The sequence below is a fragment of the Giraffa tippelskirchi genome, chromosome 5 (assembly GCF_054371585.1).
Source record: "Giraffa tippelskirchi isolate mGirTip1 chromosome 5, T2T-mGirTip1v1.2.pri, whole genome shotgun sequence".
Classification (NCBI taxonomy): domain Eukaryota; kingdom Metazoa; phylum Chordata; class Mammalia; order Artiodactyla; family Giraffidae; genus Giraffa; species Giraffa tippelskirchi.
In genome coordinates this window covers 3,464,206-3,479,769 of record NC_137279.1, presented here as the reverse complement: position 1 = coordinate 3,479,769, position 15,564 = coordinate 3,464,206, and the positions used below count along the sequence as shown (strand labels likewise).

At 44.1% G+C, this 15,564-nt stretch overlaps 1 long non-coding RNA gene across 1 annotated transcript; it reads left to right on the top strand.

The window, feature by feature from the left end:
• Positions 1 to 634: 634 nt before the first annotated feature.
• On the top strand, positions 635 to 10,824 carry LOC145507912 (uncharacterized). The gene is made up of 3 exons (XR_014055236.1): positions 635 to 919; positions 1,568 to 1,675; positions 9,979 to 10,824. It is a non-coding gene; the product is annotated as an uncharacterized LOC145507912 (long non-coding RNA).
• Positions 10,825 to 15,564: the final 4,740 nt, after the last annotated feature.

Sequence of the window (15,564 nt, the reverse complement as noted above, 5' to 3'; positions counted from 1 at the left end):
TGTACATTCTTGAGGGAAAATGGAAATGAGTTGGTAGCAGAGAAGAAGAAAAAGGGAAGCATGTATAAGACAAAACAGAAGCTGGGATTGAATGCCAATGGGGAGAGGCCTTCAGTTGCCCACATGTGCCCCATGGCCTGATCGTCTGGCTGGTATTAGCCTGGGAGTAGCCTGGGCATTTTCCATTTCACCCCCTCCTGTTGACAGTCTGTAAGGCATTGAGGAAGCATCCTGAGAAGCTTTGGCTGCTGGTTTCCACCCTCAGCCTGGTGGCCTTGCCTTGGTCCAGGCTCTCATCCTGGTGACATGAGGCTTGTCCACCAGCCTAAGTACTGACAGACCAGTTTACCAACAGGAAGTGCTAAAATGCTTTGAGGGTGTTTCACTGCCCATGGGCTGAAATCCAAGCCACTGGGGTCACATCCAAGGCCTTTCAGTCCCGGAGAAGGGCCCATCTCTCCAAACCGCTCCCCTGCACACAGCGGCTCTGTGACCTGGAAACCTCTGCAGGACTTCAAACAAGGGGTTTTGCTGAGAACTGGGGGCAGGCGGGTGTTGCTGCCGCCACCCCCCGCCCAGCTCCCTCTCTGCACTTTCTGCCATCAGCTCAGGCACGGTTATCACTTCCTCCTTCAGGCCACAGCCTTGTTCCCCTGTGATCATACTGCGTTTGAATATTTTGTTATTTTGTCTGTTTTTACTACTAGACGGTGAGTTGCTGATGACGTGGACTTTGTGCCTACCTGGTTTTCTGTTCTTATGGCCTGTCACCGATGCCTGGAGGGAGTATCCTTGATGTAATTCTGAAAGTATTGGTTTTGAAAGTATTGAAAAGCCAGAAAGGCTTTTCCCATGTTGTGTCTCAGGGCACCTTCTGTCGCAACTGTCAAAAAACCTGGATTTTCAGTAAGGCAAAGAGGTAATTTGGGGGCGAACATAGGATAAAGCACCCAGGAGTGTTAGTTTTGGCTGTGCTGGGGCTTCGTTTGTGCATGGACTTTCCTCTAATTGTGGTGAACGGAGGCTCCTTTCTAGTTGCAGCATGCAGGCAGATTGCAGTGGCTTCTCTCGTGGAGCCCGGCTCTAGGGCTCGCGGGCTCAGCAGTTGCAATGTCTGGGCTCTAGAGCACAGTCTCAGTACTTGGGGCACTTGGGCTTAGCTGCTCTATGGCATGTGAAATCTTCCCGGGTCAGGGGTCGAACCCGTGTCTCCTGCATTGGCAGGTGGATTCTTTACCCCTGAGCCACCAGGGAAGCCCCTGCATAGCTTTCAATGTGATGTTTAAATGGAAACTGCTAGTTTTGATAATAGAGTTGTATCTACAGCACCAAGAAAACTACTTACTTTGATGAATACAATCAAAATTGTTGGCTCTCGGGGCCCAAGGGAAAGAGGTATCTGTGAAGACAAGCTACTGAGATGGTCTCCAAGTTTTTGAAAATATTCAATGCCACTTTTCATTGCTGTCTTTGTTATGAGTCATCTTGGTTATCTACCACTGCTTAAGCAATGATTCCCAAAATTAGGGCTTAAAATGATTTATTATTATCATATCTCATGCTCTAGGAACCAAGGATTTGGCAAGAGCACAGCCAGATGACTCATCTTGCCCTGATAACTGGGGCCTCATCTGGGATAATACACATGTCAAGGACTGGAGCAGTTGAGGGCTGGGTGAGGATCTTTTTCTCTCTCCAATTCAGTCTTGCAGCCTGTTGTGTCATGAACTAAGAATGCCCATGAGTAAGAAAGGTTTTAAAATGTATTAATGTTTTAAAAAGAACCTGAAGAAGAATAAAGCTCCATGAGGTCTGAAAGATATATGAGATTCAAATTTGTAGCCATAAATAAATCTTCATTCACACAGCAATACACACTTGTTTAAATGTTATCTACTCTGTGAAACTGTATATACTAAAAAACAGTTACCACTTCGCCCTTTATGGAAAAATTTGCTGCCCTTTATGGTAAATGACCTCCACGTGTGGCTAACATGGGCCCAAGGCTTAAAGGGCGAGCATTCAAGAGACATGATGTGGAAGCTGCCATTTTCCCAAAGTATCTCCTCTTGTTTAAATCTTGCCAAGGATAGTGTGACCTCCTTCATCTCTCTCACTTGACCTACAACCTTTTTCCAAAAGGGGAGATTTTTGGAAGGTAGAGGACATTTGTTGAATTATTTTTCCCTAAGTCAATGAACATGTGTGCAATTGCACTCCAGTTGTTAAACCGAAGACATCTCTTTGCCTTGACATCAAGCTTGAGGGGAAAAAGCTCGTTCAGTCTTCATCTTCAGTTTGGAAATGAGGATCCCATGGAGGAGTGGAGATTTTAGAATTCTAATTGTTCTCGGTGTTTGGACTCCCTTCTAACAAACTTGAGAGCTTTGTGTTTCTGGTCTTACCATGGGGCACGTTCATGATTCACCCAGTTGTCCCCAACAAGGGTAACTGACTCCTCTTTAATGGAGAAGTCATTGACGATTACATAAGCCCCCTCGGCTTCCTACTGCGTGCCAAATCACGATGAGATGGGGTCTGGGGGTTTATTACCTCGTCACGCTTTCATGTGTTCAGAGTGGAGGATGGAGTCTCAGTGTGGTTCTAGAAAGTGGGAAGGTGACTTCCTTGGGTGGTTAACACAATACTTCTCCCCAAAGAAACAAAGGTCAAAACCCCGCAACCATCTGTCCATCTGAGCCAACTGATTACAAATGAAAGCGAAGTCCATTGACGGAAACACAAGTGCCCCTGGCAGGCCTGGTGGCAGATTCCTTTAGATTAGTGAGTCTCAAACACTTGAACCGGGTTCTTAAATTGTTAGTAAGAGATTAGAAAAGACGTGCTTGTGGATTTCTGAAACTCACGTTTACAAAATTATAGCCTCACATTTTTTTAAAACTGGACTAGAATCTTATTTGGAAAATGTTAGTGTTTTCATTTTTATCCCTCTTGCCACTATTGTGTGTGTTAGCCACACAGTCCTGTCCAACTCTTTGTGATTCTATCAGCTATACCCCGTCAGGCTCCTCTGTCCTTGGGATTCCCCAGGCAGGAATACTGTCGTCAGTTGCCAGATCCAGGGATCGAACTCGAGTCTCCCACATTGCAGGCAGATTCTTCACCATCTGAGCCACCAGGGAAGCCCTTGAGACTATTAAGTTTCATTAAAAACTACGTTAAACTTTTCCCAAATGGCCCAATGATGGGTTTAAGCCTCTAAATTAGAGCTAAAAGCAATTTGTTATTATGTTATCACATTATCTATGGAAGCTAATATGTGACAGATAATATTACAGGCAGAAAATGATGGAGTATCGCCCTTAAGTAAAAAATGAAAGAGTGGTTAACTGGTCAGCGAGCAAGTAAGTGGGAAGCTTGAGAATAGAAACAAGTTCTCTGACCCCGGGATCAATGTCCATATCCCAGGCTGTGTTCTCCAAGGGACTGACATTTCATACACAAGACATGGTGCCAGATGCTCAACATCCATTTTATTTAGTTCATGTTTCAATTCAGTCAGGTATGATTTTATACTGAGAAAGCTGTGCTAAGAAAAAGCACCATTACATGTAGATAGCAAAGTAACTTTTATACAAAGGTCTCAAAACTTGGTGGCAGCTATTACATTTTTAGGAAAGAAAGCTCACTCAAAAGTGTAAGCTGTCAATATATTATGCTGTGTCTCTAACAAAATTATATGTGTTAAGGTTTCCTCACATGAGAAAAAAAAATGCACATCTTCCACTTGCTCATTTAATCGTCTTGTTCATGTATACCACCACGCTCTCCTTCACTGACATGAACTGGGCACTTTCCAGAAGACAGATACTGGGCTTCCCTGGAGGGCCAGTGGCGAGATTCTGCAATTCCAATGCAGGAGATGCGGGTTCGATCCCTGCTTGGGGACCTAGGGTCCCTCATGCTGTGCGGTGAGGCCAGAAAAAAAAGTATAGGTGCTGCTCCTGACTCCAGTGATTCAATGGTGGGCAAAGTGAGCAGACCACCGCCCTTATGGAATTTACATCCAAGTGGGGAACGTGGATGAAAGTCTAGGAAATATGTGGACAAATCAAAATATCCCAATTATTGAAAGATGTTACAAAGGGAAAGACGGTGGGGCTGAAATAGAGGAGAGAATCAGAATTGGGGTCTTCTTTAGGAAGGATAGTTTGGGAAAGCCTTTCTGATAGTCAAGCCATGATGTGAAAAGGAAGAGTATCGTGGTCTATGCACGGGTTGGAAAAGAAGTTCCAGATGTGAGGCAGAATGAGAGAAGAGAGTTTATCAGAGTGGGAGACGCTGTTAGAACAGCAGCAGGCTCAAGCGAGAGCCGAGCACTTTAGTGGGCTAGTAGCCAATTCTTACAGCTTCAAGACACAGAAGAATCGATGCTTTTGAACCGTGGTGCTGGAGAAGACTCTTGAGAGTCCCTTGAACAGCAAAGAGATCAAACCAGTCAACCCCAAAGGAAATCAATCCTGAATATTCATTGGAAAGATTGATGTTGAAACTGAAGCTCCAATACTTTGGCCACCTGATGCAAAGAACTGACATTGGAAAAGACCCTGATGCTGGGAAAGATTGAAGGCAGGAGGAGAAGGGGATGACAGAGGGTGAGATGGCTGGATGGCATCACCAACTCGACAGACATGAGTCTGAGCAAGCTCTGGGAGTTGGTGATGGACAGGAAGACCTGGCGTGCTGCAGTCCATGGGGTCGCAAAGATTCGGATGTGACTGAGTGACTGAACTGACTAACTGACCGAGAAGACACAGAAAATTCCTGTTGGAAGGGTGGCATTAGGTGATTGATTGGGATGTTATAGGGTGGGTAATAGGTGGATATTTTACCTAGTATGGGGTCAGAGAACTGACTGGTTTAGATCCTGAGGCTCATGGAAACAGTCGCTGTGGGGCTTGGTCAGTTCCAGAGAATTTTTTTTGTCCTCTGACCTTGGTACAGCGTTCCCCAAGAACGATTTGGTGATGGGAAGTAGGAGGGAAGGAGTGTAGCTCAAGTTAACCGCATACATCATTGCCAACGTAAGGGGAGAACAAACACAGAAGCGTGGAACAAACAGTCCACGGGATCAAGTGTGAGACCCAGGCTGGAACTTACAGGACTCTGCGGGCTCTCCTAAGGGGTTTGGATATTATTTGAATTGCAAACAGGACCTTTAAGCAGATTATATGCAAGGACCTATCACGGGCTTATTTACCTTTTAAGAGATTCTCTTGCTGCCATTGTGGAGGATGGGTTTGAGCAGCGCAAGAGTGGAAGCTGAGAGCTGGGGTAGGAGACCTTTCTGGTTCTCCAGGAGAGAACCCATGTCATATAGACATGCGGTGGTGCCAGTGGGAAGAAGGACATGAAAGGGATGCACATTTTAGACCCAGGATTGAGGAAACTTGCTTCTGGATTGGAATTGGCCATTTGAGATGAGGATGGAAAGTGGAGATGATCTCCAGGTGCCTGGCCTGAGTAACTGGGTAGGTTGTGGTGCCCTTCACTGGGGCAGGGATACACATGGGGCAGGAGGGTGGGATGTGGGGGGGGCGTGGAGAGTTCAGGGTCCGCGTGTTTGTCAGTGGGGCACAATCCTGTCATATTAGGTAATAGGAAATGGGCACAGAAGTGAAGTTTGGGCCTCGGGTAGAAAATACGGATGAAGATTTGAATCAATGGAAGTCCGCGGCATTTTAATTCACGGGAGTCAATCAGACTGTCGTGGGAGACAGTGTGGAGGAGGAACAGGACCATGAACTGCAATGTTTAGAAGGTGGATAGAAGAGATTGGGCATGAAACCCCTGAAAATTTGCTTTTTATAAGTGTTTGCACCGTTTATTACTTCTGAGAGACACGAAGGTAGGTTTGATCGAAAATGTTCCCTGATTCTGTGCTTTTACCATTTGAGTTGCATAGAATTATATGAACTTGCAAATAAAATCCTTTAGTGTGGAATTTTGGAAGGTTGGGCTGGGTTCAAGTGCTTAAACTTGGGACTTGGGTTCAAATTTAAGCTTTGTCTCTCATAGTGTTAATAAACTAGGGGAAGTTTCTTTACTAATCTGAGCCTGGAAATGTGGAGACATAAAACTGCTGGCCTCATACTGCTGCTCTGACCCTGGGACAAAATTCATGTTAATGTGAGAACAGGTTTTGATGAATATATTAGAACTGCTACTACTGCTATTACTGCTATCAGTAGTGCTTGAGAAAACATAACTAATTAAAGATGACTCTCCCCTCTTGGCTCTTCAAACATCATCTTGCTCCGCAAAATCGCTCAGGTTCATGGTATTTTCCCATTTTCACTCCAGTTCACTCCCTACTGTGCCGCCTTTCTCATCTTGCTTAATCTTCAATGATTTTTTTTTTTTTTTTTTTTTTGCTGTGAAAATTTACTACCTTTCATAATAAAATGAAGGTCACTCGGTTGTGTCTGACTCTTTGGGACCCGATGGACTGCAGCCTGCTAGGCTCCTCTGTCCATGGAATTCTCTAAGGCAAGAATACTAGAGTGGGTTACCATTCCCTTCTTCAAGGGATCTTCCCAGCCCAGGAATCAAACTCAGGTCTCCCACATTGTAGGCAGATTCTTTACCATCTGAGCCACCAGGGAAATCCAAGAATACTGGAGTGGGTGGCCTATTCCTTCTCCAGGGGATCTTCCTGGGAATCAACCCGTGGTCTCCTGCATTACAGGCAGATTCTTTACCAGCTGAGCCATCAGGGAAGCCTACTACATAGTAAATACACCCTCAATTCATGAAAAAAATTTATAGTGTCAAGGTTATTTGACAGGTGATAAGGGGTCAAAAATACTATGCTTCTCCTATAAGACAAGTAACATTTAAAAAAAAAATTAATTTCACATTGGAGTATAGTTGCTTTACAATGCTGTGCTAGATTCTGCTGTACTGCAAAGTGAATCAGCTATAAGTGTACATACATCACCTAGTTTTTGACTTTCCTTCCTATTTAGGACATCACAGAGCACCGAGTAGAGTTCCCTGTACTATATAGTAGGTTCGCATTAGTTATCTAATAAATACCTTTTTACAGATGATATACCTTTGGCATCCACAAAACCCAATGCTTGACTATCATCTGAAGAAAATAAAGATAATTCTTAAGATCTAAGCATGTCCTGAAGATTTGAAAAGTCTTAAATTCATAAAAAAAAAACCTGAACGCACATACGCATACATACATATACGTTTGTTCACGTATATGTCACACAGCATCTGACGTTATAGTTAGCTGTGCATTTGTCATTTTCCTCCCTGGCTTGAACTCCTGTAGTGTTTAGCTTGAAAGTGTGTCAGTCGCTCAGTCGTGTCTGACTCTTTGTGACCACATGGACTGTAGCCCCCCAGGCTCCTCTGTCCATGGGATTTCCCAGGCAAGAATACTGGAGTGGGTTGCAATTCCCTCCTCCAGGGGATCTTCCTGACCCAGGGATTGAACCTGGGTCTCCTTCATTGCAGGCAGATTCTTTACCATCTGAGCCACCAGGGAAGCCTGAATTCCTATAGGGCATGGATAATATCCTTCTCACTCTTATTTGCACTGTACTGGTGGCTCAGAGGGTAAAGCACCTGCCTGCAATGCAGGAGACCTGGGTTTGATCCCTGGGTCAGGAAGATCCCCTGGAGAAGGAAATGGCCACCCACTCCAGTACTCTTGCCTGGGAAATCCCATGGACAGAGAAGCCTGGTAGACTACAGTCCATGGGGTCGCAAAGAGTCGGACACAACTGAGCGACTTCACTTTCTTTCTTTCTTTCTACACATAGCAGTATTTTTTGTTTTTTCCAATACTGTCTTGTTTCTACTTCCAAGTTCTCCTGCATATTTTTTTTTCCTTATCTAAACCCAAGGTATTTTTGGAAAAACTGTCTAGCTGTCCTCCCAAGCTTATATGTACTCTCTCTTCCATAGTATAGAATTGTTGCCTACAGTTGGAGACTACATTTCCCCATTGCCCTCCCCCCACCATATCTGGCTCTGACAACATCACAAGTCATGGTCAATGGAGTGGGTGGCAAAGTGTGATTTCCAAGCCACGGCCTCAAAGCACTGTGTACGCGGGATCCATGCTGTCTTTACCCTTCTGCCCCTGAGCGCTGGCAACTCCAAGGCCAGGGAAGTGTGAAGCAGCAAGACGGAAGGGACCTAGTCCCTGAACCACTGTGTGGGGACAATCAACTTCCAACCTGGGACACTAGACTTGAACAATCTTGTGAGGCAAACATAAGCTTTCACAGTGTTTGAAAAACTCATTTGAGAGTCTCTTTGATCCAGCAGGAAGAATTAACTCTAACTAACGGAGTGCTTCTTACTGTTAAAAGGACTTCCATCAAAACACAGCTACAACTTTTGGAAGATGATTTTGGTTTTACATGCTCTTTGGCTTCTTCCTGAATACAGAGCATAAAATGAATGTGTCTTGGTAAACAGGAAGAATAAGGGTGCCCTACTCAGCAAGCACAGATCTTCCTCCACTCGTGATGGGGTTATGTCCTGATAAGCTCACTGTCAGTTGAAAATTTCACAAGTCAAAATGCATTTCGTACATCAAACCTGCTGAACATTGTAGCTTAGACTAGCCTGCATCCACTGCCTGCAGTTGGACAAGGTGATCTAATACAAAACTTAGTTTATAGTGAGGTGTTGAATAGCTCATGTAGTTGATTGAATACTGTTCTGAAAGTGAAAAGCACAATGGTTGTGAGTGTATGGCTTGTTTACCTTCGTGATCTCATGGCTGAATTGGAGCTGAGGTTGCCACAGCCCAGCCTTTGGAGAGAGTATTGTATAATGTATTGTTGGCCCAGGAAAAGATCAAAATTCAATATCTGAAGTATGATTTCTAATGAATGCATATCATTTTTGCACCATCATAAGATCAAAAAATGGCCAAGTCGAACCACCATCAGCTGGGGACTGTCTGCACAGCAGACCTGATTCTATGACCTTAATTCAGGTATTCTCAGGCTGTCACACCTCTTTATTTTCTGTAACTCAAATCTAACCTCCTACCCACTTTATACCAGGAAGGGTGGAAACTTGAATCCTCACCTCAGGGTTGCACTAAAGTCCTGAGAGTCTTAGGCCATTCAGAAACATCAGGAAAGATTTCTGTGTTTATTCATTCATTTAACAACTAATGAGAGTTCACCTCTGCCCACGCACTGGAGGTGCAGGCCTCATGGAACATTTGGTTTGATGGTGAAATTAATCAAACAATTACCCAAACAATGTGACTGTGAAGATGAAATAAATGCTGGGAGGGTAACGGTAGGTTATTCAGTCTAATCAGAGAAGTAAAGGAATGCTCCCCAAGATAGGGTGCTTGGTCCTACCTGTAGGATTGAAAGAGTGTCAAGAGGTGGAGAAGAGGGCATATGTAAAATTTCTTACCTGGATGCAACTATGGTAAACAGGAAGGTGTGAGCCACTGGGGTGCAGGGATGGTGAAAAATTGGGCTGTAGAAGGAGCAGAAATTTGGGTCATGCAAAGCCACTGAAGGTCCTCTTAAGCATTTTTCTGTTAACCCTAAAATCTGTGGAAAAATATTGACAGATTGGTGGGCAGGTGCCTAAGGTGTAATTTCACTTAGAAGAGACCTCGTTGATGTCAGAGCGGAGAATGAATTGGGGAGTAGGAAGCGCTGTTGGAGCAGAGACAGGCAGAGCCGCGAAGACGTCGTCTTCATTGCATCGTCACGAGGTGGTGGTCCGCCTGGCTGGTGAGGCGGACGGAGAGAAAGGAAGATGTGCTTAGGCGGTCACATGGAGAGAAGTTAGAGATGGACTGGAGGAAGTGAATTTAGAGAATGACACCGAGGTTTCTATTTTCACAACAGGATGGCTGGTAGTGCCATAAGCCGAGGTAGGAAGCTCTAGAACAAAAGCGCATTTGGGGGGAGAACGGTTGTGAGTTTAACTCTCATCTTCTGTCTCCCGCAGGTGATCCCCGACGATCCGCTCGGTCTGTTTTCTGAGCCTGTCAGCTGCCTGGCTGTCCTGCCAGAGTTCTCATTACTTTGCTAGGATCTCTCAGTGGTGTCTTGGGACACAGCCTTGTTCCAATGACATGGGTGAGGGTAAAGCAGACGGAAGTCAGAGGAAGAGATCAACCAAGGCCAGCCCGCAGGGAAAGCTGGGCTGGGTCTCTTACACACCGACTCACAAAGTCACACCGCCCACCCTTGTGTCTCTCCTTCGTCCCCAGAGAAAGCTGGCTTCTCAGAAATCATGTTTGCACTAGGAAGTACTCTGCACAACTCAGTGACCCAAGTGGCAGGTTTTCTCACCCTTCTAATTCTCAGAAGCAGCACCCATGAGACCTCGAGTTAGGCAGACTTGCAGCTACCGTAGCTTTCAGCTCATCGGTTTGCAAGAAACACGTGGGATTTCGGTATCCGCAGCATTGCCCTGGTTCTTCCCAAGCAGCGTGCCCCAGGAGACACTTGGTGTGAAGCAGTCCATGGGCACAGGTGTTCCATGAGTGTGCTAGTGCTGCAGGGCTGTGGGGAGAGGGCTGGACCAGAGGGCTCCTCGGAGGAGGCGGCCTCGGGTATCTCCAGCACTGGGCCTTATTCGAGCAAATAAAATGGTTTATGAAAAATTATGTTTTCCAAATTAAAAAAAATCATACAGGAGTTCATCACCCTCAAAACAGTGTGTGATGAGACGTGCCTGGCTGTCCAATGGTTAAGACCCTGTGCTTCCACTGCAGGGGGCACAGGTTCGATTCCTGTTTATGAAACTAAGATCCCCAACGCTGGACAACTTGGCCAAAAAAAAAAAAAATGTTATATCTCACATTATCAAACCTAAGGACATCTTTGAAATCATGTTCAATTGAAACCAGCACAATCAAAGCTTACATGTTAAATTTAAACAAATCAGAATGGAGAATGAATCTTTTTTAGTTAATTTTTATTAGAGTATACCTGATATACAATGTTGTGTTAGTTTTATGTATGTAGCAAAGTGATTCAGGTATACATGTATGTGTGTGTGTGCGCACGCGTGTGTGCCTGCTTAGTGTGTCCAACTCTTTGTGCCCCTATGGATTGTAGCCTGCCAGGCTCCTCTATCCATGGGATTTCCCAGGCAAGAATACTGGGGTGGTTGCCATTCCCTTCTCCAGCAGCTCTTCTTGACCCAAGGATCAAACCCGTATCTCTTGTGTATCCTACATTGGTAGGCACATTCTTTACCACTGTGCCACCTGGAAAGACTATATACATACAGCTAGATATATATGCATATATATATATATATATATATATATATATATATACACTCTTTATCAGATTGTTTTCCCCTACAGGTTATTACAATATACTGAGTACAGTTTCCTGTGGTATTTCTTGTTGTTTTGTTGTATAATGTGTTTTACAAGTTGGCCAAAGCAATACGCAAAGGCTTTATGATGCCAAGAGCATGTTAAAGTTGAGACTTCCAGGAGATTGAAGTTCTAGGAGCACATTACATCAAATGTACACTTTCTCTCACATTCTTGGCCTTGGTTCTGTGTAATTTAGCTTCATGGGGTCCAGTCCATCCATCGCCACTCTGACACTATTTCCCTTGTGATTCTGTGTGACAAGCTTGGAACATTGGCATGTCCATATTTTTGACATTTTGAGATTTACTGTGAACTTTTTGACAGAACTTTTTTGGTTTTTTTTTTAATCATCGATTATTTATGTGGATTGATTTCATGTTGGATTCAGAAATTTAAACTTGAAACTTGTATTTTGCAGCATTTATAACAGTGTCTACTGACTTATTTATTGACACTATCCTACTGCTCCACAGGGCTGTCAAACCACTATGTGATTAAAATATGGACTTTTAAAGACATTTTCCATCTTATATTGGAGTATAGTTGATTAATAATATTGTGTTAATTTCAAGTGATTCAGTTATACCCATACAAGTATCCATTTTTTTTCAAATTCTTTTCCCCTTTAAGTTATTACAGAATATCGAGCCAAATTCCTTGTGCTATACAGTAGGTACTTGTTGGTTCAGTTCAGTTCAGTTCAGTTGCTCAGTCGTGTCCGACTCTTTGTGACCCCATGAATTGCAGCATGCCAGGCCTCTCTGTCCATCACCAACTCCCAGAGGCTACCCAAACCCATGTCCATCGAGTCAGTGATGCCATCCAACCATCTCATCCTCTGTCGTCCCCTTCTCCTCCTGCCCTCAATCCTACCCAGCATTAGGGTCTTTTCCAATGAGTCAACTCTTCGCATGAGGTGGCCAAAGTATTGGAGTTTCAGCTTCAACATCAGTCCTTCCAATGAACACCCAGGACTAATTTCCTTTAGGATGGACTGGTTGGATCTCCTTGCAGTCCAAGGGACTCTCAAGAGTCTTCTCCAACACCACAGTTCAAAAGCATCAATTCTTCGGTGCTCAGCTTTCTTCACCGTCCAACTCTCACATCCATACATGACCACTGGAAAAACCGCAGCCTTGACTAGATGGACTTTTGTATTAAATACAGCGTGAACTTCTAGAAATGTTTTTGTGAAAAAACAAGTAAAATGCAGATGACTGTTTAACAATATTTTCAAACTATAAGAACTACTAAGCTATTAAGCTGATGATGAGGAGTTTGAGCATGGTACCACATGTGATGGGAGACGTCCCACAGAGGAAAAGCCATGGATGCCGGAGGGCAGGACCCCGGCTGTGTGGACATGGTATGAGGGGGGCGTCAGTGACAGCTCAGAGCCAAGTGTGCAGCATCTTTTGTTTTTTTGTTTTCTATCTTGTTGAAAAAGTCACGACACTTAGGGTTGTGAAAACTCTGTGTTAGTCACTCAGTCGTGTCCAACTCTTTATGACCCCACCAGGCTCCTCTGTCCATGGGATTCTCCAGGCAAGAATACTGGTGTGGAGCCATTTCCTTCTCATGGGGATCTTCATGACCCAGGGATTGAACCCGAGTCTCCTGCTTTGCAGGCAGACTCTTTACTGCCTGAGCCTCTGGAAAACTAAATCAGTCGAGTGAGTATTCAGTACATGGCTTAGAGTGAACATGTTAGGTTACAGTTAAGGCATATTCAATAGAGTGTACAGAGTCCTCCCTTTTACACCATCATGATTTCCAACATTATATTCCTCATAGCATTTGGAAGCCAATTCATCTCCTGTAGCATGTTTGCTATGTGTGATATTATGCATCTAGTTAGGTAATTAGAATAGCCCAGAAAAGGAAGTCATCCATTGCCAGGAGCCGGTGCAGTAAGAGATGGAGACAGACAGACAGACAGAGAGAAATAGCATCCTGAAGCCTTGCAGGGAACCAGCCAATGTTAAACGTGACTTGTCATCGGTCATCTTACTGAAGCAGAGCACTCATGCCCAGGCTCAGACCTCATAGAATAAGGACAATGTGGGATCCACAGACCACCTGGCCAGAGTGGAATAGTCTCTGAATTTGTGAAAAGCTACAAGACTTTCTTATGGAGGCAGATTTGGAAACCCATCAGAACTCACTGCCTGGATCATATATATATATATATTTTTTTAATAAATTACTGGTTTACTAAATAGTCTGAGCTCATTAAAATAATTGTATACCCTTCCTGCCATGGGTTATCTCTTTCAATATATTTCATTGATTCTGAGACACATATCTTAAAAAGCACTTCGATCTGGCTGAAATCAGAATGCATCTTGCCATCCACAGTGTCTTTAAACCAATTACAGAAAGCATATTGAATCTTCTTTATCCATCTCTTAACAATAATAGGGAAGGTACCCCAACTGCCTAGCTACATTGGGGTAAAAAACAGGTCCATCCAGCTGAGCTGAACAATTCAACCTCAGTCAGTGTAGCTCTTTCACCTCCTCTCCTTCCGTGTCCACAGGACGTTGTCAGGAGGAGGTGTAGAAGGTTCTGGAGAGGTGAGGTCCTCGGGGTGTTCCCCTGCCTCCTCTGGGGCTCTCCTCATTTGGTCGGGGCTGGAAGGAGGGACAGGATGCAGGCTCTGCTGTGTGCGCTTCTAAGTGTAACCTCGTACGTTCACACCATTAACGGAACGCTTGTTTCATTAATTCAGTTCTCACAGCAACACTATGGTAGAATTACTAGCTCCATATTAAGGGAATCAAGTCGTTGCTTGAACTAGGAGTTTACCCTGCTTCTTGGCCACTAGGCAAAATCTTTTCTTTTGCATATCAGTATTGAGTCTTTTGCATCAGTTGGCAGTGACATTTATGGATCCATGGACCAGGTTACCGAGAATTGCCAGGAGAGCTAGGGTTCCGAGGCCCAGGAAGAGTGAAGCGGGCCTGGCCTGAGCTTGTTCTGTGTCAGGGGCAGGAAGGACCGCTCGTGACAGCTTCTAAGGATGAGCCAGTGAGGGTCAGGGAAAATTAGTAGAGAATGGTGTTTTGGAAGCTGCCCGGAGACAAGGGTTGGCGGAGAGGCTAACAGTGTTTCATGCTGTGTCACGTGAGATGACGACAGGGAAGTGAGTGCAGGGATCAGATCTTGGATGCAGGTATCATCAGCAAGGAGACTCGGGAACAGTTCTTCACACACCCCAACAGCTCCTGTGTCTCTAAGGATAAAGTGATAAGTGGCTTAGAACCTACGAGGTTTGGCAGGGTTTGACTATCACCTCCTTCTGAGCCAGATCTTTTTTTCTTCTTCATGTCTGGCTTAAAAAAATTTTTTTTTATTAATATTTAAAAATGAAGTATTTGGCATGGCATGTGGGATCTTAGTTCCCTGATGAGGTACTGAACTTGTGCCCCAGCAATGGAAGGCAGAGTCTTAACCACTGGACCACCAGGGAAGTTGCTGAGAGGACCTGAATTGTATGCTATTTACCCAGTGGTGTCTTTCTATATGAGGCCCTATTTCTTTATACCTTTCTAGTATCCCTTACACATTTTGCTACCCCAAAGCCTACTGTTTCTTGTTGACACTACACTCAATTTTAACACGTTAAAATAAAAACATCATCCGACTCATTTGTTGCTAATTAACCTCAGCGTTCCTTGAGTGGACTCTCTCTGCCCACTTGCCTGAAATGAGATGAAATCTCCTGATTTCTTGCTATTCCTTCGAAGTTGTGATCTGCAAAGCCCTGTTAAAAATGTCTCTTAAAGGCTTCTAATCCCCTCTCTTCAGCTTATTCAAACTATATTGTCTTAACTCCCTTTTAAAAGATGGCATGTCACACAGTTTTCTCCTGGCTTCTAGTTTACCAAATGCTCTACTATAAGAGTGAGCTATTTGCTTAAAGATACTCACAACTAATCCCCAGATAGATTTCCATTGCAAATGTGTTTTAAGAAACAGGTTGAGGTGAGAAGAACTAAAATTCGTGACCTCTGACATAGATCAATACTTTTCTTTAGGTCTAACTCCTGAACGATAGTGCTGACGTGCACAGACACTTAATTTAAAAACACGTTTGTAAAAAGAGAACCATATCATTTGTATGCCAGCAAGTTCTATCTTTCTGAGATGAACAATTAAAAAAGTACAAAGTAAAAAAGATTGGAGAAGGAGAT